Below are 22,324 nucleotides of genomic sequence, written 5' to 3'. Positions count from 1 at the left end.
CCCTATCACCCCCACCCCCCCGCCACCAGGGGCAGCCTCCACCAGGCCCCCACTCATGTCTCCCACCACCCCCACCCCCCAGCAGTGCAGGGGCAGCCTCCACCAGGCCCCCACTCATGTCCCCTATCACCCACACCCCCCAGCCACCAGGGGCAGCCTCCACCAGGCCCCCACCCATGTCTCCCACCACCCTCACCCCCTAGCCACCAGGGGCAGCCTCCACCAGGCCCCCACTCATGTCTCCCACCACCCCCACCCCCCAGCAGTGCAGGGGCAGCCTCCACCAGGCCCCCACTCATGTCCCCTATCACCCCCACCCCCAGCCACCAGGGGCAGCCTCCACCAGGCCCCCACTCATGTCTCCCACCACCCCCACCCCCCAGCAGTGCAGGGGCAGCCTCCACCAGGCCCCCACTCATGTCCCCTATCACCCCCACCCCCCAGACACCAGGGGCAGCCTCCACCAGGCCCCCACTCATGTCCCCTATCACCCCCACCCCCCAGCCACCAGGGGCAGCCTCCACCAGGCCCCCACTCATGTCTCCCACCACCCCCACCCCCCAGCAGTGCAGGGGCAGCCTCCACCAGGCCCCCACTCATGTCCCCTATCACCCCCACCCACCAGCCACCAGGGGCAGCCTCCACCAGGCCCCCACTCATGTCTCCCACCACCCCCACCCCCCAGCCACCAGGGGCAGCCTCCACCAGGCCCCCACCCATGTCTCCACCCACCCTCACCCCCCAGCCACCAGGGGCAGCCTCCACCAGGCCCCCACTCATGTCTCCCACCACCCACACCCCCCAGCAGTGCAGGGGCAGCCTCCACCAGGCCCCCACTCATGTCCCCTATCACCCCCACCCCCCAGCCACCAGGGGCAGCCTCCACCAGGCCCCCACTCATGTCCCCTATCACCCCCACCCCCCCGCCACCAGGGGCAGCCTCCACCAGGCCCCCACTCATGTCTCCCACCACCCCCACCCCCCAGCAGTGCAGGGGCAGCCTCCACCAGGCCCCCACTCATGTCTCCCACCACCCCCACCCCCCAGCAGTGCAGGGGCAGCCTCCACCAGGCCCCCACTCATGTCCCCTATCACCCCCACCCCCCAGCAGTGCAGGGGCACACTCCACCAGGCCCCCACTCATGTCTCCCCCCACCCCCACCCCCCAGCAGTGCAGGGGCAGACTCCACCAGGCCCCCACTGATGTCCCCTATCACCCCCACCCCCCAGCCACCAGGGGCAGCCTCCACCAGGCCCCCACTCATGTCTCTCACCACCCCCACCCCCCAGCAGTGCAGGGGCAGCCTCCACCATGCCCCCACTCATGTCTCCCACCACCCCCACCCCCCAGCAGTGCAGGGGCAGCCTCCACCAGGCCCCCACTCATGTCTCCCACCACCCCACCCCCCAGCAGTGCAGGGGCAGCCTCCACCAGGCCCCCACTCATGTCCCCTATCACCCCCACCCCCCAGCCACCAGGGGCAGCCTCCACCAGGCCCCCACTCATGTCTCCCACCACCCCCACCCCCCAGCAGTGCAGGGGCAGCCTCCACCAGGCCCCCACTCATGTCTCCTATCACCCCCAACCCCCAGCCACCAGGGGCAGCCTCCACCAGGCCCCCACCCATGTCTCCCACCACCCTCACCCCACAGCTACCAGGGGCAGCCTCCACCAGGACCCCACTCATGTCTCCCACCACCCCCACCCCCCAGCCACCAGGGGCACCCTCCACCAGGCCCCCACTCATTCCCCCTATCACCCCCACCCCCCCACCACCAGGGGCAGCCTCCACCAGGCCCCCACCCATGTCTCCCACCACCCTCACCCCCCCCAGCCACCAGGGGCAGCCTCCACCTGGCCCCCACTCATGTCTCCCACCACCCCCACCCCCCAGCAGTGCAGGGGCAGCCTCCACCAGGCCCCCACTCATGTCATCCCACCACCCCACCCCCCAGCAGTGCAGGGGCAGCCTCCACCAGGCCCCCACTCATGTCCCCTATCACCCCCACCCCCCAGCCACCAGGGGCAGCCTCCACCAGGCCCCCACTCATGTCTCCCACCACCCCCACCCCCCAGCAGTGCAGGGGCAGCCTCCACCAGGCCCCCACTCATGTCTCCTATCACCCCCAACCCCCAGCCACCAGGGGCAGCCTCCACCAGGCCCCCACCCATGTCTCCCACCACCCTCAAACCACAGCTACCAGGGGCAGCCTCCACCAGGACCCCACTCATGTCTCCCACCACCCCCACCCCCCAGCAGTGCAGGGGCAGCCTCCACCAGGCCCCCACTCATGTCTCCCACCACCCCCACCCCCCAGCAGTGCAGGGGCAGCCTCCACCAGGCCCCCACTCATGTCCCCTATCACCCCCACCCCCCAGCCACCAGGGGCAGCCTCAACCAGGCCCCCACCCATGTCTCCCACCACCCTCACCCCCAGCCACCAGGGGCAGCCTCCACCAGGCCCCCACTCATGTCTCCCACCACCCCCACCCCTCAGGAGTGCAGGGGCATCCTCCACCAGGCCCCCACTCATGTCCCCTATCACCCCCACCCCCCAGCCACCAGGGGCAGCCTCCACCAGGCACCCACTCATGTCTCCCACCACCCCCACCCCCCAGCAGTGCAGGGGCAGCCTCCACCAGGCCCCCACTCATGTCCCCTATCACCCCCACCCCCCAGCCACCAGGGGCAGCCTCCACCAGGCCCCCACCCATGTCTCCCACCACCCTCACCCCCCAGCCACCAGGGGCAGCCTCCACCAGGCCCCCACTCATGTCTCCCACCACCCCCACCCCCCAGCAGTGCAGGGGCAGCCTCCACCAGGCCCCCACTCATGTCTCCCACCACCCCCACCCCCCGGCAGTGCAGGGGCAGCCTTCACCAGGCCCCCACTCATGTCTCCCACCACCCCCACCCCCCAGCAGTGCAGGGGCAGCCTCCACCAGGCCCCCACTCATGTCCCCTATCACCCCCACCCCCCCAGCCACCAGGGGCAGCCTCCACCAGGCCCCCACCCATGTCTCCCACCACCCTCACCACCCAGCCACCAAGGGCAGCCTCCACCAGGCCCCCACTCATGTCTCCCACCACCCTCACCCCCCAGCAGTGCAGGGGCAGCCTCCACCAGGCCCCCACTCATGTCTCCCACCACCCCCACCCCCCAGCAGTGCAGGGGAAGCCTCCACCAGGCCCCCACTCATGTCCCCTATCACCCCCACCCCCCAGCCACCAGGGGCAGCCTCCACCAGGCCCCCACCCATGTCTCCCACCACCCTCACCCCCCAGCCACCAGGGGCAGCCTCCACCAGGCCCCCACTCATGTCCCCTATCACACCCACCCCCCCGCCACCAGGGGCAGCCTCCACCAGGCCCCCACTCATGTCTCCCACCACCCCCACCCCCCAGCCACCAGGGGGAGCCTCCACCAGGCCCCCACTCATGTCCCCTATCACCCCCAACCCGCCCGCCACCAGGGATAGCCTCCACCAGGCCCCCACTCATGTCGACCCCAGCAGTGCAGGGGCAGCCTCCACCAGGCCCCCACTCATGTCCCCTATCACCCCCACCCCCCAGCCACCAGGGGCAGCCTCCACCAGGCCCCCACCCATGTCTCCCACCACCCTCACCCCCCAGCCACCAGGGGCAGCCTCCACCAGGCCCCCACTCATGTCTCCCACCACCCCCACCCCCCAGCAGTGCAGGGGCAGCCTCCACCAGGCCCCCACTCATGTCCCCTATCACCCCCACCCCCCAGCCACCAGGGGCAGCCTCCACCAGGCCCCCACTCATGTCTCCCACCACCCCCACCCCCCAGCAGTGCAGGGGCAGCCTCCACCAGGCCCCCACTCATGTCCCCTATCACCCCCACCCCCCAGCCACCAGGGGCAGCCTCCACCAGGCCCCCACTCATGTCCCCTATCACCCCCACCCCCCAGCCACCAGGGGCAGCCTCCACCAGGCCCCCACTCATGTCTCCCACCACCCCCACCCCCCAGCAGTGCAGGGGCAGCCTCCACCAGGCCCCCACTCATGTCCCCTATCACCCCCACCCCCCAGCCACCAGGGGCAGCCTCCACCAGGCCCCCACTCATGTCTCCCACCACCCCCACCCCCCAGCCACCAGGGGCAGCCTCCACAAGGCCCCCACCCATGTCTCCACCCACCCTCACCCCCCAGCCACCAGGGGCAGCCTCCACCAGGCCCCCACTCATGTCTCCCACCACCCCCACCCCCCAGCAGTGCAGGGGCAGCCTCCACCAGGCCCCCACTCATGTCCCCTATCACCCCCACCCCCCAGCCACCAGGGGCAGCCTCCACCAGGCCCCCACTCATGTCCCCTATCACCCCCACCCCCCCGCCACCAGGGGCAGCCTCCACCAGGCCCCCACTCATGTCTCCCACCACCCCCACCCCCCAGCAGTGCAGGGGCAGCCTCCACCAGGCCCCCACTCATGTCTCCCACCACCCCCACCCCCCAGCAGTGCAGGGGCAGCCTCCACCAGGCCCCCACTCATGTCCCCTATCACCCCCACCCCCCAGCAGTGCAGGGGCACACTCCACCAGGCCCCCACTCATGTCTCCCACCACCCCCACCCCCCAGCAGTGCAGGGGCAGCCTCCACCAGGCCCCCACTGATGTCCCCTATCACCCCCACCCCCCAGCCACCAGGGGCAGCCTCCAATAGGCCCCCACTCATGTCTCTCACCACCCCCACCCCCCAGCAGTGCAGGGGCAGCCTCCACCAGGCCCCCACTCATGTCTCCCACCACCCCCACCCCCCAGCAGTGCAGGGGCCACCTCCACCAGGCCCCCACTCATGTCCCCTATTACCCCCACCCCCCAGCCACCAGGGGCACCCTCCACCAGGCCCCCACTCATTCCCCCTATCACCCCCACCCCCCCCACCACCAGGGGCAGCCTCCACCAGGCCCCCACCCATGTCTCCCACCACCCTCACCCCCCCAGCCACCAGGGGCAGCCTCCACCTGGCCCCCACTCATGTCTCCCACCACCCCCACCCCCCAGCAGTGCAGGGGCAGCCTCCACCAGGCCCCCACTCATGTCTCCCACCACCCCACCCCCCAGCAGTGCAGGGGCAGCCTCCACCAGGCCCCCACTCATGTCCCCTATCACCCCCACCCCCAGCCACCAGGGGCAGCCTCCACCAGGCCCCCACTCATGTCTCCCACCACCCCCACCCCCCAGCAGTGCAGGGGCAGCCTCCACCAGGCCCCCACTCATGTCTCCTATCACCCCCAACACCCAGCCACCAGGGGCAGCCTCCACCAGGCCCCACCCATGTCTCCCACCACCCTCACCCCACAGCTACCAGGGGCAGCCTCCACCAGGACCCCACTCATGTCTCCCACCACCCCCACCCCCCAGCAGTGCAGGGGCAGCCTCCACAAGGCCCCCATTCATGTCTCCCACCACCCCCACCCCCCAGCAGTGCAGGGGCAGCCTCCACCAGGCCCCCACTCATGTCCCCTATCACCCCCACCCCCCAGCCACCAGGGGCAGCCTCCACCAGGCCCCCACCCATGTCTCCCACCACCCTCACCCCCCAGCCACCAGGGGCAGCCTCCACCAGGCCCCCACTCATGTCTCCCACCACCCCCACCCCCCAGCAGTGCAGGGGCATCCTCCACCAGGCCCCCACTCATGTCCCCTATCACCCCCACCCCCCAGCCACCAGGGGCAGCCTCCACCAGGCCCCCACTCATGTCTCCCACCACCCCCAGCCCCCAGCAGTGCAGGGGCAGCCTCCACCAGGCCCCCACTCATGTCCCCTATCACCCCCACCCCCCAGCCACCAGGGGCAGCCTCCACCAGGCCCCCACTCATGTCTCCCACCACCCCCACCCCCCAGCAGTGCAGGGGCAGCCTCCACCAGGCCCCCACTCATGTCTCCCACCACCCCCACCCCCCAGCAGTGCAGGGGCAGCCTCCACCAAGCCCCCACTCATGTCCCCTATCACCCCCACCCCCCAGCCACCAGGGGCAGCCTCCACCAGGCCCCCACTCATGTCTCCCACCACCCCCACCCCCCAGCAGTGCAGGGGCAGCCTCCACCAGGCCCCCACTCATGTCCCCTATCACCCCCACCCCCCAGCCACCAGGGGCAGCCTCCACCAGGCCCCCACTCATGTCTCCCACCACCCCCACCCCCCAGCAGTGCAGGGGCAGCCTCCACCAGGCCCCCACTCATGTCTCCCACCACCCCCACCCCCCGGCAGTGCAGGGGCAGCCTTCACCAGGCCCCCACTCATGTCTCCCACCACCCCCACCCCCCAGCAGTGCAGGGGCAGCCTCCACCAGGCCCCCACTCATGTCCCCTATCACCCCCACCCCCCAGCCACCTGGGGCAGCCTCCACCAGGCCCCCACTCATGTCTCCCACCACCCCCACCCCCCAGCAGTGCAGGGGCAGCCTCCACCAGGCCCCCACTCATGTCTCCCACCACCCCCACCCCCCCAGCAGTGCAGGGGCAGCCTCCACCAGGCCCCCACTCATGTCCCCTATCACCCCCACCCCCCAGCCACCAGGGGCAGCCTCCACCAGGCCCCCACCCATGTCTCCCACCACCCTCACCCCCCAGCCACCAGGGGCAGCCTCCACCAGGCCCCCACTCATGTCTCCCACCACCCCCACCCCCCAGCAGTGCAGGGGCAGCCTCCACCAGGCCCCCACTCATGTCCCCTATCACCCCCACCCCCCAGCCACCAGGGGCAGCCTCCACCAGGCCCCCACTCATGTCTCCCACCACCCCCACCCCCCAGCAGTGCAGGGGCAGCCTCCACCAGGCCCCCACTCATGTCCCCTATCACCCCCACCCCCCAGCCATCAGGGGCAGCCTCCACCAGTCCCCCACTCATGTCCCCTATCACCCCCACCCCCCAGCCACCAGGGGCAGCCTCCACCAGGCCCCCACTCATGTCCCCTATCACCCCCTCCCCCCCGCCACCAGGGGCAGCCTCCACCAGGCCCCCACTCATGTCTCCCACCACCCCCACCCCCCAGCCACCAGGGGGAGCCTCCACCAGGCCCCCACTCATGTCCCCTATCACCCCCACCCCCCCGCCACCAGGGGCAGCCTCCACCAGGCCCCCACTCATGTCTCCCACCACCCCCACCCCCCAGCAGTGCAGGGGCAGCCTCCACCAGGCCCCCACTCATGTCCCCTATCACCCCCACCCCCCAGCCACCAGGGGCAGCCTCCACCAGGCCCCCACCCATGTCTCCCACCACCCTCACCCCCCAGCCACCAGGGGCAGCCTCCACCAGGCCCCCACTCATGTCTCCCACCACCCCCACCCCCCAGCAGTGCAGGGGCAGCCTCCACCAGGCCCCCACTCATGTCCCCTATCACCCCCACCCCCCAGCCACCAGGGGCAGCCTCCACCAGGCCCCCACTCATGTCTCCCACCACCCCCACCCCCCAGCAGTGCAGGGGCAGCCTCCACCAGGCCCCCACTCATGTCCCCTATCACCCCCACCCCCCAGCCACCAGGGGCAGCCTCCACCAGGCCCCCACTCATGTCCCCTATCACCCCCACCCCCCAGCAGTGCAGGGGCAGCCTCCACCAGGCCCCCACTCATGTCCCCTATCACCCCCACCCCCCAGCCACCAGGGGCAGCCTCCACCAGGCCCCCACTCATGTCTCCCACCACCCCCACCCCCCAGCCACCAGGGGCACCCTCCACCAGGCCCCCACTCATGTCCCCTATCACCCCCACCCCCCAGCAGTGCAGGGGCAGCCTCAACCAGGCCCACACTCATGTCCCCCTGCCCACAGGCCCTGACAATCCTCAAGCATGTGCCTCATGGCCAGCCACCACAGCCCAAAGACACAACCAAGTATTACATGTGCCCATGATACTACTCCAATGGAAACAATGTAAATCAACACATGTGTCTCACACACACACAATGGTTGCAAGTGAACCTGAAAACCCATATCATGACATGCATGAAAACAATGAGATGAAACCACACATTGAAGAATGAAAAAATCAAAATAATGTATTAAAAACAACAGCAATGGCTATCAAAATCAACCAAAATACACAAGTCAAATAATTAAAAAATTAAGCAGGCTCTCTCTTCTCAAAATGAAACAATAAAAGACAATACGAAAAAATATCTTCCAAAGTTCAAGTCCATGAAAAGTAAATGAAGGTAAAAAAGAAATAGAAAACCATTGCTCCATGGCAAAAAATATTCATACTTAAAAAAATATCCAAATCCAAAGTCCAACTATGTACAAAGTATTCAGGGTCCATCATCCCAAGAGAATAAATGAAACCTACCAAAAAACCTATCTAAAATGGAACTATATACAAAAGGTGGAGCAGTGTCCGTCGACTCCAAAGAAAAATAAACTGCAAAGGAAACCTATCACTAAATAACTATATACAATGGCGGCGGGCCAGTCCAGCGGCTCACTTAGTGGTGTTCCGGGCCAGGGCATCATCGAACTCCTCGTCTATGTCCCGGAGGCGGTCCGGTTCCATGGCCCCGAGTGTCCGCAGGGACGCCGACATGTTCACCTCCAACTCACTGCGGATTGCCTCGAGGCACTCGGCCCGCCTCAGGGCCCTCCGCATGGAGTTCTCCGCCCTGACCATCGTGAGCCGCGCCTCTTCTGCCTACCGCCACTCCGCATCTATGGCGTGGCCCAACCGCTGCCACACGGAAGACACTTCCCGTCCAGGGTCCTCCTGCCCTCCGGCCGATGCCTGCCCCTCCGATGTTGAAGGCCCCGAGCTATTGTGGCTCCCACCTACAGCCTCCTGCTGCTGCAGCTGCTGCTGTCCATGTGCCCTGTCCGATGGTGCCTGCACATCCTCCTCCAGCTGGGGTGCAGTCGTTGACGTGGCCACCCCTGCTAGACGTCCGACTCCCGACTGTGGCAGGGATCTGTTGTCCACCAGCCTGGCCGCACGGTCGGAGGCAGCTCCACAGGGCACCCAGGTGACACATGGGTGGGAAGATGGCATGGAGGACGACTGGGGCATAGGGGGTTCTGTGGAGAAGGGGGTCGGAACAAGGTCCAGGAAACGGAGGAATCCAGCCCTGGTGAGCTGTCCCAGTGGGTCAACGCGGTCAACGAGCCATGCGAGAAGGCGTGCAGAATCATCATGAAAAGACTGCAGGTCAGCTCGCATGGCCCGTTGACGCAACGCCACCCCACCCTGGACAGGCTCAACCTGGTGCAGGATAGCCACATCAGCAGGGAGAGGAAGGCCAGGTGTTGTACGCCAATCCTCTCCCTGAGAACGGGTCTGGAGGTAGGCATCCCCGCTGGTGCAAGATGATGCAGTGACAGGAGCAGGGACAGGATTGCACACAGGCACCTCCGCTGCGGCCTGTGCTGCCTCCTGTCCCTGATCCTGCACTGCACCACTAGCACCAGTGGAATCCCCACCTCCAGACCCCGCCACTGTCGCTTGCACGGCCTCCTCCTCCACCAAACCCCCCACCAACCTGGATGACTCCGTGCCATCTTCCCCCGTTGGGCCCTGTGGGGTCCCAGCTGCCCCTTCTGCTGCCGAGGAGTCCAACTCCAACCTCCCCTCGGCAGCTGCGGCCTGGGGCCTGGGACGCGGCCCCGGACTCCTCACTCCCCAACGAGATCACAACCTGGGAGGGGATCCGGGCCTTGCGTCTCCGGCTGGTGGTGCGACCCCTGCCGCTGTGCTCCACAGCACCTTCTCCGCCCTCTTCATCAGTTGACGCTGCAGACAGGGAGAAAGAAAACACAGGCATCAGGGCACTGTAAAATGGACTCATACACACATGACAGTTATACATGAGTGGCATTGGTAAACCTCACAAATGCCATCACAATCCCCAACACACATGTCATTTCTACTTGCACACATGAGCCATACCACAGCCATAATGCAACAGCCAGCACCATCCATTCACATACAACAGCATGAGCAGCCAAAGGTCATCCACACATCACATGCAACATAGGGAGTACACTACACATGCACACACAACACCAAACTTGCATGCATGTGTACACCTCTGCCAACTGTCGCAGTGTCTCGATCGACATCCATGTCACACCTGACAATCATTCCTCCACATCCTGTGCCATGCAAGCCCACACACACAAGTACCATCCATGTGTCACACATGAGACCCCTCGCATGTGTCACCCTCACGGCCCTGTACACCCCCCCTACTTGTCCACATAAAAATACATGTTCAACCTGCACACTCCTGGCACACCACCACACGCACAGCTTACAATCAGTATGCATGTACACTTACCGCTCGACTCCAGACGGGTCTGCTTCTCAAGGACCTGGATGTGGAGCGCTGGGGATATGCGTTCCAGGACCCTCATCTGATCCTCTGACAAGTGGCCCCGGCGCCCCTTAGCATCCGCTGCCATCAGGAGGCGCCGGGCCTTGTTGAGGGTCCTGGACCTGAAGTCCTCCCAGCGCTTCCTGACACGTTCGTAGTCACGGACTGCCACCTCCTCCGCGTTGATGGCAGTCACAATGTCCATCCAGATCCGAGTCCGTCCTTCCTTGTCGGCGCGCAACCTTCCGAAGAGGGCATCATACTGCCCCAGGACATGCTCCACCAGGACACCAACTTCGGTGGCAGTGAAGCTGGTGCCCCTCTGCCTCCTTGGCCGGGGGTTGCCACTGGTGCCAGATGTTGCAGTGCCCGACATGGCAACCCCAGAGGCAGGAGTGGGTGGGCAACTGGGTCCTGGGGCTGGGCTGTGGGGCGATGGAAAAGCAGTCGGGAGTCTTTGGTTCCAGCAGGGGTGGTCACAGCAACAGCACCCCTGGCTGATGTGCAGGCAGCAAATGGCAGGGCACGTGGGCAGTAGGCAGTCAGGCAGCAGCAGATGGCAGGTGGGAGCGTGCTCAGGGCTCTGGGGGGCAGTAATTTGGCCTTCTGGGCAGGAGCGTGGTCTTCCGTGTGTGAACGCGTGGCCAGCTTGATACGGAGTGATTTGGCACGTGAAAATCCAACACGTCTGCGTGTAATTCGAGGAAAGGCCCTTAGCGCGTAAACGCATCACCAGCGTATGCGCGTCTATGAAGTCATGTGCACGTTGAATTGGGCACACGTAGGAAAATGTTGCGTGTGAAAAAAATGAAAGACACGTCCGAGTGTCAAAGCGTGTAATTGGTGAAAATGGCCCTACACGCATAAGTGACAAAGCGTGTAATTGGTGGAAATGGCCATACACGCAGAAGTGACAAAGCGTGTAATTGGTGGGAATGGGCCTAGAGCGTACACGCGGCAGTGACAAAGCGTGTAATTGGTGAAAATGGACCTACACGCAGAAGTGACAAAGCGTGTAATTGGTGGGAATGGGCCTAAAGCGTACACGCGGCAGTGACAAAGCGTGTAATTGGTGAAAATGGACCTACACGCAGAAGTGACAAAGCGTGTAATCGGTGGGAATGGGCCTAGAGCATACACACGGCAGTGACAAAGCGTGTAATTGGTGAAAATGGACCTACACGCAGAAGTGACAAAGCGTGTAATTGGTGGAAATGGCCCTAGCGTGTACACGCCGCGTAAGTGACGCTGTACGTGTGGGCCTGCATAAAAGGTACGTGTAGAACACCATTTCCTTGTACGTGCTTTTCGTGGAGAGCGAGTGGGTGAATTCTGTACTTCTTGTCGTTTCACACGCGATTTACTTCACGGCGTTTCAAGTTTGTACTCCCTGTTACCTCTGACAGCTTTTTCTCTTTTTTCTCTTGTACTGGTTTACCTGGGCCTGTTCCCTCAAACAGTGTTCCCTTCTACTGTTGTCCTGTCTCCTCAGACAGCGTACATATCTTCTTTTGGCGGGGGTGTTGCCAACCAAATGCGCTCATTTTTCACGCTCTTTTACCTGGCAGACGGTGAGTCACGCACGTATCTAACATCTGTGCTTGCCCCGTGTGTAGCCTACCCCTTCAGAGGTCATTCTAGGCTGCGTGTGACACGCATACGTTCATTCTTGTGTTACTGGGTGCCACAGCGTAGTGCAGGTTTTTCTTTCTGCACACGTGGTCTAGGAGGGGTTGCATGCACGCCATCTCCCTTTTTTGGGCCTCCTGTGCGTTGCGTGACCCGTCATCTTTCCCCAGGGGTTACATTCAGCCTTGCTAGAGCACTAGGGTACAATTACCATCTGGTACCCAACCCCTTTGACCCCCAATTGCCCAGGACAATAGTTTACAGCCACTCCCATACGCATATTAACATCAGTGCCATGGCTGGGAGGCGAGGATTCCGTAAGGGTGGCAAAGGTGGAAGAGCCACAAGTGGTGGCCGTGGTGGATCCGGTAGGGGACGTGGTCATTACTTGCAGGGTCAGCCTGTCCCCCCATGTGTGGAGGACCAGTCAAGGGCACCCATAATCCCCCCCCCTCCCGTTGAGGCTGATGTGGCTGACACCATCCATGCTCAGCCCTTGTTGGACCAGCCCATTGTGGCACCAGACCTGGCTGACTCCATGGCTGACTTCCAGGTCAGCAGGCCTATGACACGTGCGCTGGTCCACGTTGATGTCATCATGCCACGTGGATCTGGGGCAGCAAGGTCATCTGCTGCCCCAAGTAGGCAGGGCGGAGAGGCTGCAGGGGCAGCTGCGACTCCATCCACCCCAGCTCTCACACACCCAGCCAGGACAGTGTCGGTCCTAGTCCATCCTGCTGACATTCCCCCTGACACCATTACACTTGAGCCAATGCCTGCACCAACTCCCATGCTGAGTGTGCAATCCCACACTCCTGATACAGAGCCCACCAGGGCTCCTGCCCCTAGTGTCCAGAGCGGCGCAGGACACTCAGGATCACCACCACCTTCCAAGCGGAAGATGAAGAGTGCTCGTCCGGCACAGGCTGATGCCCCAGACACGGCTACACAGTCCGGCCCGTCGAGGAAGCCCAGCTTCACGGATGACGAACTGAATGCACTTGTCGAGTATGTGTCCGGACATGATAACGAGATGGTCATTGTTGCAGGATCCAAGACCACACCTGCACAATGCCAGGCACACTGGCAGACTGTTGCGGACATCGTAAGTGCCCTTGGAACCGTGAGGTGCACAGCCAATGATTGCTATAAGCGCTGGAATGACCTAAAGCGCAGGGCAAAGAATAAGCTGGCCTCAAGTCATGCCGCAACTCTAGTGACTGGAGGTGGGTCTCCAGTAGTAGACATGGAACTCACTCCACATGAGTCAGTCGCTGGGACCTACGTCACGGAGGAACAGATCCAAGGCGTGGGAGATCTGCCTGATTACGAGGCATTGTCCGGTGAGTGCACATGCATGTGTGTGTCATCCATGTGCATGGTGTGTGTGTGAGGGCTTCTGTTTGTGTGCCAGGTGAGAGTGTGTGCGCCTGAGTCGTATGGGTCAGCCATGTGCTTCATGCAATACATCCTGCGCAGCTGCATTTGGCCATAGCAGTATCCCTTCTGCCAACAGTAGACATCTAGCCCAACAGCACGCCAGTTGCCCTTGAAGTGTCACCTTGCCACAACATTGTTGCTTATTTTTCTCTGTTCATTCAGGCAGATTGTTTGCATTCAACCACTTTTACTAGGCATTTTTCAGTCCTCTAGTCACATGTCTGGCATGGCTATGGTCAAGTGGAGTGACTTTGTTACCTGGATATCATTAGTTCACACATGTCCCTGTGCAATTGGACCATTTTGGACTGGCAGCTCCAGGTGAAAAATCAGACCTGTTTGAATTAGAAAAGCTATTACATGCGGGAACTGGACTGAATGAATAAGTGCTGCCCTCCTCTCCATCTTCACTCAATAGCAATGGTACGTGCCATCTGTGTGATGGCATGTGTGTTTCACCTGGCAATCACAGGCCAATGTGTGATGCCACTGCCAGGCAGCATGCAGAAAATGTGTTCATCTTCCATCTTTGTGTCATCAGTGTGTGCCATTTGCCTGCCCTTCATACGCAGTGAGGTGCATGCATGGGAGGGTTTTAGTCATGTGGGACATGTGTCAATCAAGTACTGGTTCTCTTGCTTCTCAGCCCTCATTGTGTGCCATGGTGCTAATGCCTGTTTCCATTTCTTTGTTTTTATGTCTTTGCAGGGGAAGACGCACCTGATACTGCTGGGGTTGTGGAGATGGTGCAGAGCCAGGAGAGGTCCGAGGGCCGACCAACCACCAGTGAGGGACGTGGTGTGCTGGTGGGTGAGAACCCACAAGTGCTGCAGGTCGTGCTCTCAAGGGGTGTCTCTGGCTGCACCTCCCCCGAGCTGTACTCAGCTGTTGATTCGGATGATGAGACCTACGTGCCGTCGCAGGTGAGTGTTCCAGGGAGGGATTCTGTTCTGTCCCACCCACCTGCACCAGGGTCAGAACCCTCAATGGGGATGTCAGTGTTGGCAGCTACGCCTTTGGTGGTTACGGATGCAGGGTCACACTCCGCGACATCTGATCCTGTTCCTGGGCCAGCAGATCAGAGGGGGAATGCAGTCCTGCAGCCTCAGGCAGTGCCGGCACAGCAAGGCGCAGTCCGCCTTGCCCCAGACAGGTGTGGTGCCCGCCGACGTGGTGGCCGTACGCCACCTGGCAATACCGCATGGGAGCAATCCATTTACGGTATGGCAACCCAACAGGCAGCATCATCCGAGATGATGGCTCAGGCCATGGATAGGGTGGCCACTTCCATTGTCCCCCCTGAAAGGCTGATGGAGCGACTAGAGCAGGCAACCGACTCCATCTGCCAGTCACACAGGGAGGACATGTTGGCGTCCAACAGGGACAGGCGGGCGGCACTGGCGACTCTGCAGGAGGCCATCTCCATAGAGTCCCAGGGCCACAGGGAAGCCCTGAGGCAGGAGCTCCATCACCTCAGGACGACTCTTGTTGAGCTTGAGGCTTCAACACACCAAAGGACAGAACAGCAGCTGGAGCGTCTCACCCGTACGCTCTCAGCTGAGATGCAGGCAATGAGGGCGGAGGTCCGGGCATCCCGTGCGTTGTTGCATGGGGACCTCCGCACACTCATCCTCCAGAACGAGACCTACCACACCCGCATGCTTGCAGCCATGGAGGAACAGACTAGGGCCTTGCGTGGGCTGCCTCCCATAGTGCAACCACCTCCGGATGCAGCTGCATAGGGTGATAATAGCGACAGCAGTGATACTCCCACAATAGGGTAGCCGTGTGGGCCATGAGCCCATGGAGGTGTTTTTTTTTTCCCCAGGATCCACACAGGTGGGTTTTGGTGTGCACCCTGTCCTCGGACCTCCTGGGTGGCCTCCCCAACCCCCCCGGGCCCAAAAATTGCCATTTTTAAAAAAAAATAAAATTTCCCCAATTTTTTTGGGACAATTTGTTGGCTTCCGTGGTTCCTGTGGGCATACGCTGCATTGTGGCTGGGCACATGCAGGCTTGTCATGTATTTGGTTCAGATGCCTGGGTTTGAGTCACACACACTCCTCCTGCTTCCCGTTTCCATGGGCTTGCAAAGGGTGTGCCCAAGTGACATTGACGTACATGGTGGCATTGGACTCCCACTACATGTGCGGGTAGTCTAGTCAATACTGTGTATACATTCCTAGTGCATATTGCTGTAGTGTTGTACACTGCATGTTGCATTGATGTGTAACTCATCATCTGTGTCTACCTCCCAATTTGCAGGTCCATTCCTCATGTCTACACAAGGCCCTCTAGTTTGGAGATGGGATCCATGTTGGCAGCAGTGCACCTACAACTCTACATGGCGCCAACACTGTACAGTTGGAAGTGGTGGGAGTGCAGGCATTTTCAGGTGGTGAGACTACTGATTTATCACATTAGTGATGTCATGTTAATGGTAGTACCTGCTCAAGTTTGTTGTTGGTCCTGCATTACTGTGAGCATTTCAGGTGTTGCAAGTTTCAATTGGGGACACTGTACATTGTGACACTTGCCATGTTGTGGGGATTACTTTGTTTACCTGCACATAGCATGACATGGCACGGTGTGTTGTGTGGCGGTGCTGGGGATGGGTTGGGTGACATGGCACTGTCCTCTTGTAGCATTTAGCAAGTGGGTATTCATTTTAGCTGCTTGAATGTGTTTCTTCACAAAACTGCATTGGTGGTGTATGTGTGGGTAGGGATGCACACATTGTAACACTTCCAGGTGAACAATCTCAGGCTGATATGCTTTTCACGGTTGATTCTCCAGACATTCAGGATCAGTGTCAGGTTGAGTCATCATTGATTGTCAGATGGTATGTGCAAGGGCAGTGTGCACTCCACAGGGGTGTGATTTCTATGTGAAGTAATTAGCCACTAGCTGTGTACGGGCTGCCTCCCCCCGTTCCCTTTCCCCTCCCATGCACAGCGGCTGTGCATGTGGTTGGGGATGTGGGGCCACCACCATGTCCACAGCCAGGCCCCGGCGTGTTGCAACATTGTGCAGGACACATGCTGCCACTATGATCCTGCACACTACTGGGGGAGCGTATAACAGCTGGCCGCCAGAACGGTCAAGGGAGCGAAAGCGTGACTTTAGCACTCCGAATGTGCGCTCCACTATGCCCCGGGTTGTAATGTGGGCTGTGTTATATCTTACCTCGGGTGGCGTGGTGGGGTTCCGAATTGGTGTCATCATGTGGGGGCTGAGAGGGTAGGCACTGTCCCCTGTGGAGGTGGTGATTGGTATCATTGGTGGGGTTGTGACCTTGCTCAGTATCCGACATGCATGCATGTGCAGTGGCATTCATACTCACCAAGCAGCCATGTATCGCCATGCCGCCCAGCTTCTAGGTCCCGGCTTAGGGTGGACATTCGGTAAATGAAGCTGTCATGGGTGGACCCGGGATAGTTGGCATATACTGAGGTGATGATTCCCTTGGCATTACATACTACCTGCACGTTGATGGAATGCCAGTGCTTGCGGTTCCTATAGATGTGCTCTGATGCCCTGGGGGGACGCAGAGCCACATGGGTGCAGTCAATGGCACCTAGCACTTTGGGGAATCGTGCCACACCGTAAAAATCCAGGGCGGCAGCATGCCTTTCTGCAGGTGTTCTGGGCAGGTATATGTGCCTGCGGACTGATGGGCGTGCAGTGATGATGTTCAAGACCTGGTGTAGGCAGCGTGACTGGGTGGCCTGTGACACCCCACCCACTATGGCACTTGTCCACTGAAATGATCCAGTGGCTAAGAAGTGCAGTACATTGAGGACCTTCTCCAGGGGGCTGAGTGCTTGGGAGCACAGGGTGGGTGATGTGAGGTCATCCTCCCACTCACTCACCAGGTCCAGTATTATGTGTGGTGGAAACCTGTACCTCCCATACACCTGGTCATCAGGCATCCCGAAAAGGCTGGTTCTGGGTGTGAATATTCTGGCCCTGACTATCCTCCTCCTCCTCCTTTGGTAGCCCACGGCCACTGCTGCTAGGAACGGTATGTTCATCCTGGCGTCTGAGCTTGTTATTTTGTAAGCGCGCAAATTTATGCGTTGCGCGTGTTGTAGGCGAGCGTGTGATCCGCGCACCCCTGAAATCCAGTTCCCAGTCCAATAGCGTGTGGAAATTCCCACGCACCCCGGGATACAGGTGCGCTGACGTACTTGCGTGTGTAAGTGCCCACGCACCCCTGAAATACACGTACATAGGCCAATCGCGTGTACGCGCACTTTTGTCCAATTACACGCGATGACACTCTGACGTGCAGTCTTTCCACGTGTGCTCCGTCATCACGTGCTGTGTGGGAAACACCCATGCGGGTCACGTCACAGACGCGCTTACGCGCTGAGGGCCTTTGGTCCAATAGAATCGGGCCTTTCCTCGAATTTCACGCTGACGTGCAGGATTTTCATGTGCCAAATCACTCTGTATCAAGCTGGCCACGCGAAAACACACGGAAGACCACGCTCCTGCCCAGAAGGCCGAGTTACTGCCCCCCAGTGCCCCGAGCAGCCTCCCACGTGCCATCTGCTGCTGCCTGCCTGCCTGCCTGCTGCCACCGTGCCCTGCCATTTGGTGCCTGCACATCAGCCATCTGCAGGGGTCCAGTTGCTGTGTCCACCCCTGCTGGAACTGAAGACTCCCGACTGGGATTACATCGCTCCACAGCCCAGCCCCAGGACCCAGTTGCCCACCCACACCTGCTTCTGGGGTTGCCATGTCGGGCACTTCCACATCTGGCACCAGTGGCAACCCCAGGCCAGAGAGGCAGAGGGGCACCAGCTTCACTGCCACCGAAGTTGGTGTCCTGGTGGAGCATGTCCTGGGGCAGTATGATGCCCTCTTTGGATCGTCCCGCGCCAGCAAGGAAGGACGGGAGAGGATCTGGGCCGACTGTGTGGTTGCCATCAACGCAGAGGGGGTGGCAACCCGCGACGTCCAGAAGATCAAGAAGCTCTGGGAGGACTTGAGGTCCAGGACCCTTGTGAAGGCCCGGCGCCTCGTGGAGGGGGGCCGGGGCCGCCTGAGTTCCATCCAGATGAGGGTCCTCGAACGCGTATGCCCAGCGCTCCACGCCCAGATCCTTGAGAGGGAGACCCGTCTGGAGTTGAGCGGTAAGTGTCCAAGCATTGCTGTGTGAGACAGGGCATGTTGCGGTGTGCTGGTTCTCTGATACTTGCCTGTATGTGTGACATAGGCCATATATGCATGTATGTGTGCAGGGACATCATGGTAATGCATGTGCGACCAGTGATGTGTGAACCACATGGTTGTTGCATGTGTTTAAATGCCACATGGGGAGCCCTATGCAGATTTTAAACATGAGAGCATGCCAGTCTCTGTTCCTGGACATGGGTGGGGGTGAGGGATGGGTGCTGATGCCAGGTACATATATGGTAGCCATGTCTGTGTGCCTGACCTGCGTGTCTGTGACTTGTGCATGCCATGGATGCATGACACATGTGTGTGACAATGCACAGATTCAGTGATGCAGCCTAATTACCCTTGTATCCGCTGTGTTTGGGGTGTATGGGGCCAGATGGATGTGACTGAGGTGAAGTGTGTGCATGTGATAGGCATGACCCATGATGCATGTGAGTTCCATATCATTGTATGTTTCAAGAGTCCATTGGACATGTATGGAAATGTCCATGGCATGCACCATGCCTGTTACTGTGTGTGTTTTGCCTGGACTGACCCATGTGTTGTGGAGGGACATGATGGAAGTGTACTTTGACAGTGGTACTCATCTGCTATTGCTTCCTGTCTAGGGGACCATTGTACAGTACCCTGATGCTTGTGTTCTTTGTCTCCCTCTACGCAGCGGCTAGTGAAGAAGAGGGCGGAGACGGCGCTGTGGAGCAAGGCGGCGGGGATGCCCCCACGGCTGCAGCGGAAGGGGTGGGTGAGCCCCCACAGGGGCCTGCTACGGTGGAAGACGGTGAGGAGCCATCCAGGTTGGTGGTTTCCACAGAGGAGGAGGAGGCCGCCACTGGGGCACACATGGGGCCTGGTGGGGGCATCCCTGCTGGTGCAAGTGGTGCAGTCCAGGGCCAGGGGCAGGAGGCAGCACAGGTCACCGTGGAGGGGCCTGTGCATGTCGCTGTCCCTGACCCTGTGAGTGCACCAACATGCACCAGCAGGGATGCCCCGTCCCAGGCCCGTCCGCAGGTAGAGGGGATGTCCATGTCACCTGACTCCCCTCCACCTGCGGACGAGGGGACCCGTGTCCGTATGGAGAAAGTCCAGATTGGGGTTGCGATGCACGCGGGTGCAATTCGTGATGACGTGCGTGCTTCCCGGGAGGAGCACGCACGTCATCACGAAGAGCACCGTGCCGACGTGGCCCAATTGGGATCTTCCATGTTCGGGGGTTTCCTGCATGTGTCGGCCAATCTGGCGGCCCTCTCCTCCTCTGTGGAGGCTATACGCCGGTCGTTCTCCTTGCCGTCTTCCGGCCCAGATGCCACCAGGGCCCCCTGTGGACCTGCCCTGACCTATGCAGCCAGCTCGGTGGGGATCCCATCCCTGCCACAGTCGGGAGTAGGAGGTCAAGCAGGGGTGGACACCACAGCAACTGTACCCCAGCAGATGGAGGATGTGCCGGCATCATCAGGCAGGGCACGGGCACGACGGCGTCGGTGGATTCCATCAGCCTGGATGCCGTCGTGCTGGCAGAGGCAGTTGCGTCGGAGGCAGCAGCAGAGTCAACGTGGGAGGCATCATGGCTCGTGGCCAACAACATCGGAGGGGCAGGCATCGGCCGGAGGGCAGGAAGACCCAGGACAGGAAGTGTCTTCCGTGTGGCTGCGGTTGGGCCAGCAGATAGGTGTGGAGCGGCGGCGGGCGGAAGAGGAGCGGCTCACGATGGTCAGGGCGGAGAACTCCATGCGGAGGGCCCTGAGGCAGGCCGAGTGCCTCGAAGCAATCCGCAGGGGGTTGTAGGAGCAGATGGCGTCGTCCCTGCGGACCCTCGGGGCCATGGAACAGGACCGCCTCCGGGACATAGACGAGGAGCTTGATGATGCCTTGGCCTGGAACACTACGGAGTGAGCCACTGGACTTGACCGCCGCCTTTGTATATAGTTCTTTAGTTTTAGGTTTCATTTGTTTATTCTTATGATTTGGAGTCGACGGACACAGCTCCACTTTTTGTATATAGTTGCATTTTTGTTAGGGTTTTTAGTAGGTTTCCTTTGTTCAGTTGGGCTCATGGACCCTTGGATATTTTGTACATAGTTCTTCATTGGATTTTTTTATTTTTTTATTTTTTATTTCTTCTCCATGGAGCAATGGTGTTTGGATTTTTTTTATTCTGTTGGATTGATTTCATTTTTAATGTGACTTTGAAGTACATATTTTTTTGGATTTGGTGTTTTTAATTTTTTTGGACGGACATGCACCTTTTCTTTTTTTCATTGGCATTGTAGTTTGTTTCATTTCATTTGCATTCATATTTTTTTAATACAATTTTGTTTTCATACTTCACTGTGTGGTATCATCTCATTGGTTTCATGCATGTCATGTTGGGTGTTTTCCAATTCATTTGCAACCATTGTGTGTGACAGACATGGGTTCATTTGCTTTATGTACGTTGGGGGTGTAACATGTAATTTCCTTTTCCATGTGGGTGAATGGGTTACTTGGTAGGGCCTTTTGGCTGTGGAGGCTGACCATTACGCACATGGTTGGTGATTGTGAGGACCTGGGTGCAGGGGGACATGAGTGGGGGCCTGGTGGAGGGTGCCCCTGGATGCTGGGGGGTGGGGGTGGTGGGAGACATGGGTGGGGGCCTGGTGGAGGGTGCCCCTTGATGCTGGGGGGTGGGGGTGATAGGGGACATGAGTGGGGGCTTGGTGGAGGGTGCCCCTGCACTGCTGGGGGGTGGGGGTGATAGGGGACATGAGTGGGGGCCTGGTGGAGGGTGCCCCTGGATGCTGGGGGGTGGGGGTGGTGGGAGACATGAGTGGGGTCCTGGTGGAGGGTGCCCCTGCACTGCTGGGGGGGTGGGGGTGGTGGGAGACATGAGTGGGGTCCTGGTGGAGGGTGCCCCTGCACTGCTGGGGTGTGGGGGTGGTGGGAGACATGGGTGGGGGCCTGGTGGAGGCTGCCCCTGCACTGCTGGGGTGTGGGGGTGGTGGGAGACATGAGTGGGGTCCTGGTGGAGGGTGCCCCTGCACTGCTGGGGGGTGGGGGTGATAGGGGACATGGGTGGGGGCCTGGTGGAGGGTGCCCCTGGATGCTGGGGGGTGGGGGTGGTGGGAGACATGAGTGGGGGCCTGGTGGAGGGTGCCCCTGCACTGCTGGGGTGTGGGTGTGGTGGGAGACATGGGTGGGGGCCTGGTGGAGGGTGCCCCTGGATGCTGGGGGGTGGGGGTGGTGGGAGACATGGGTGGGGGCCTGGTGGAGGCTGCCCCTGCACTGCTGGGGTGTGGGGGTGGTGGGAGACATGGGTGGGGGCCTGGTGGAGGGTGCCCCTGGATGCTGGGGGGTGGGGGTGGTGGGAGACATGGGTGGGGGCCTGGTGGAGGGTGCCCCTGGATGCTGGGGGGTGGGGGTGGTGGGAGACATGAGTGGGGGCCTGGTGGAGGGTGCCCCTGCACTGCTGGGGTGTGGGGGTGGTGGGAGACATGGGTGGGGGCCTGGTGGAGGGTGTCCCTGGATGCTGGGGGGTGGGGGTGGTGGGAGACATGGGTGGGGCCTGGTGGAGGCTGCCCCTGCACTGCTGGGGGGTGGGGGTGGTGGGTGACATGAGTGGGGGCCTGGTGGAGGCTGCCCCTGGTGGCTGGGTGGTGGGGGTGGTCGGAGACATGGGTGGGGGCCTGGTGGAGTGTGCCCCTTGATGCTGGGGGGTGGGGGTGATAGGGGACATGAGTGGGGTCCTGGTGGAGGGTGCCCCTGCACT

The sequence above is a fragment of the Ambystoma mexicanum genome, chromosome 9 (genome assembly GCF_040938575.1).
Source record: "Ambystoma mexicanum isolate Mex_15411 chromosome 9, UKY_AmexF1_1, whole genome shotgun sequence".
NCBI lineage: Eukaryota > Metazoa > Chordata > Amphibia > Caudata > Ambystomatidae > Ambystoma > Ambystoma mexicanum.
The sequence above is the reverse complement of the archived record's forward strand: the minus strand, read 5'-3'. Positions refer to the sequence as shown.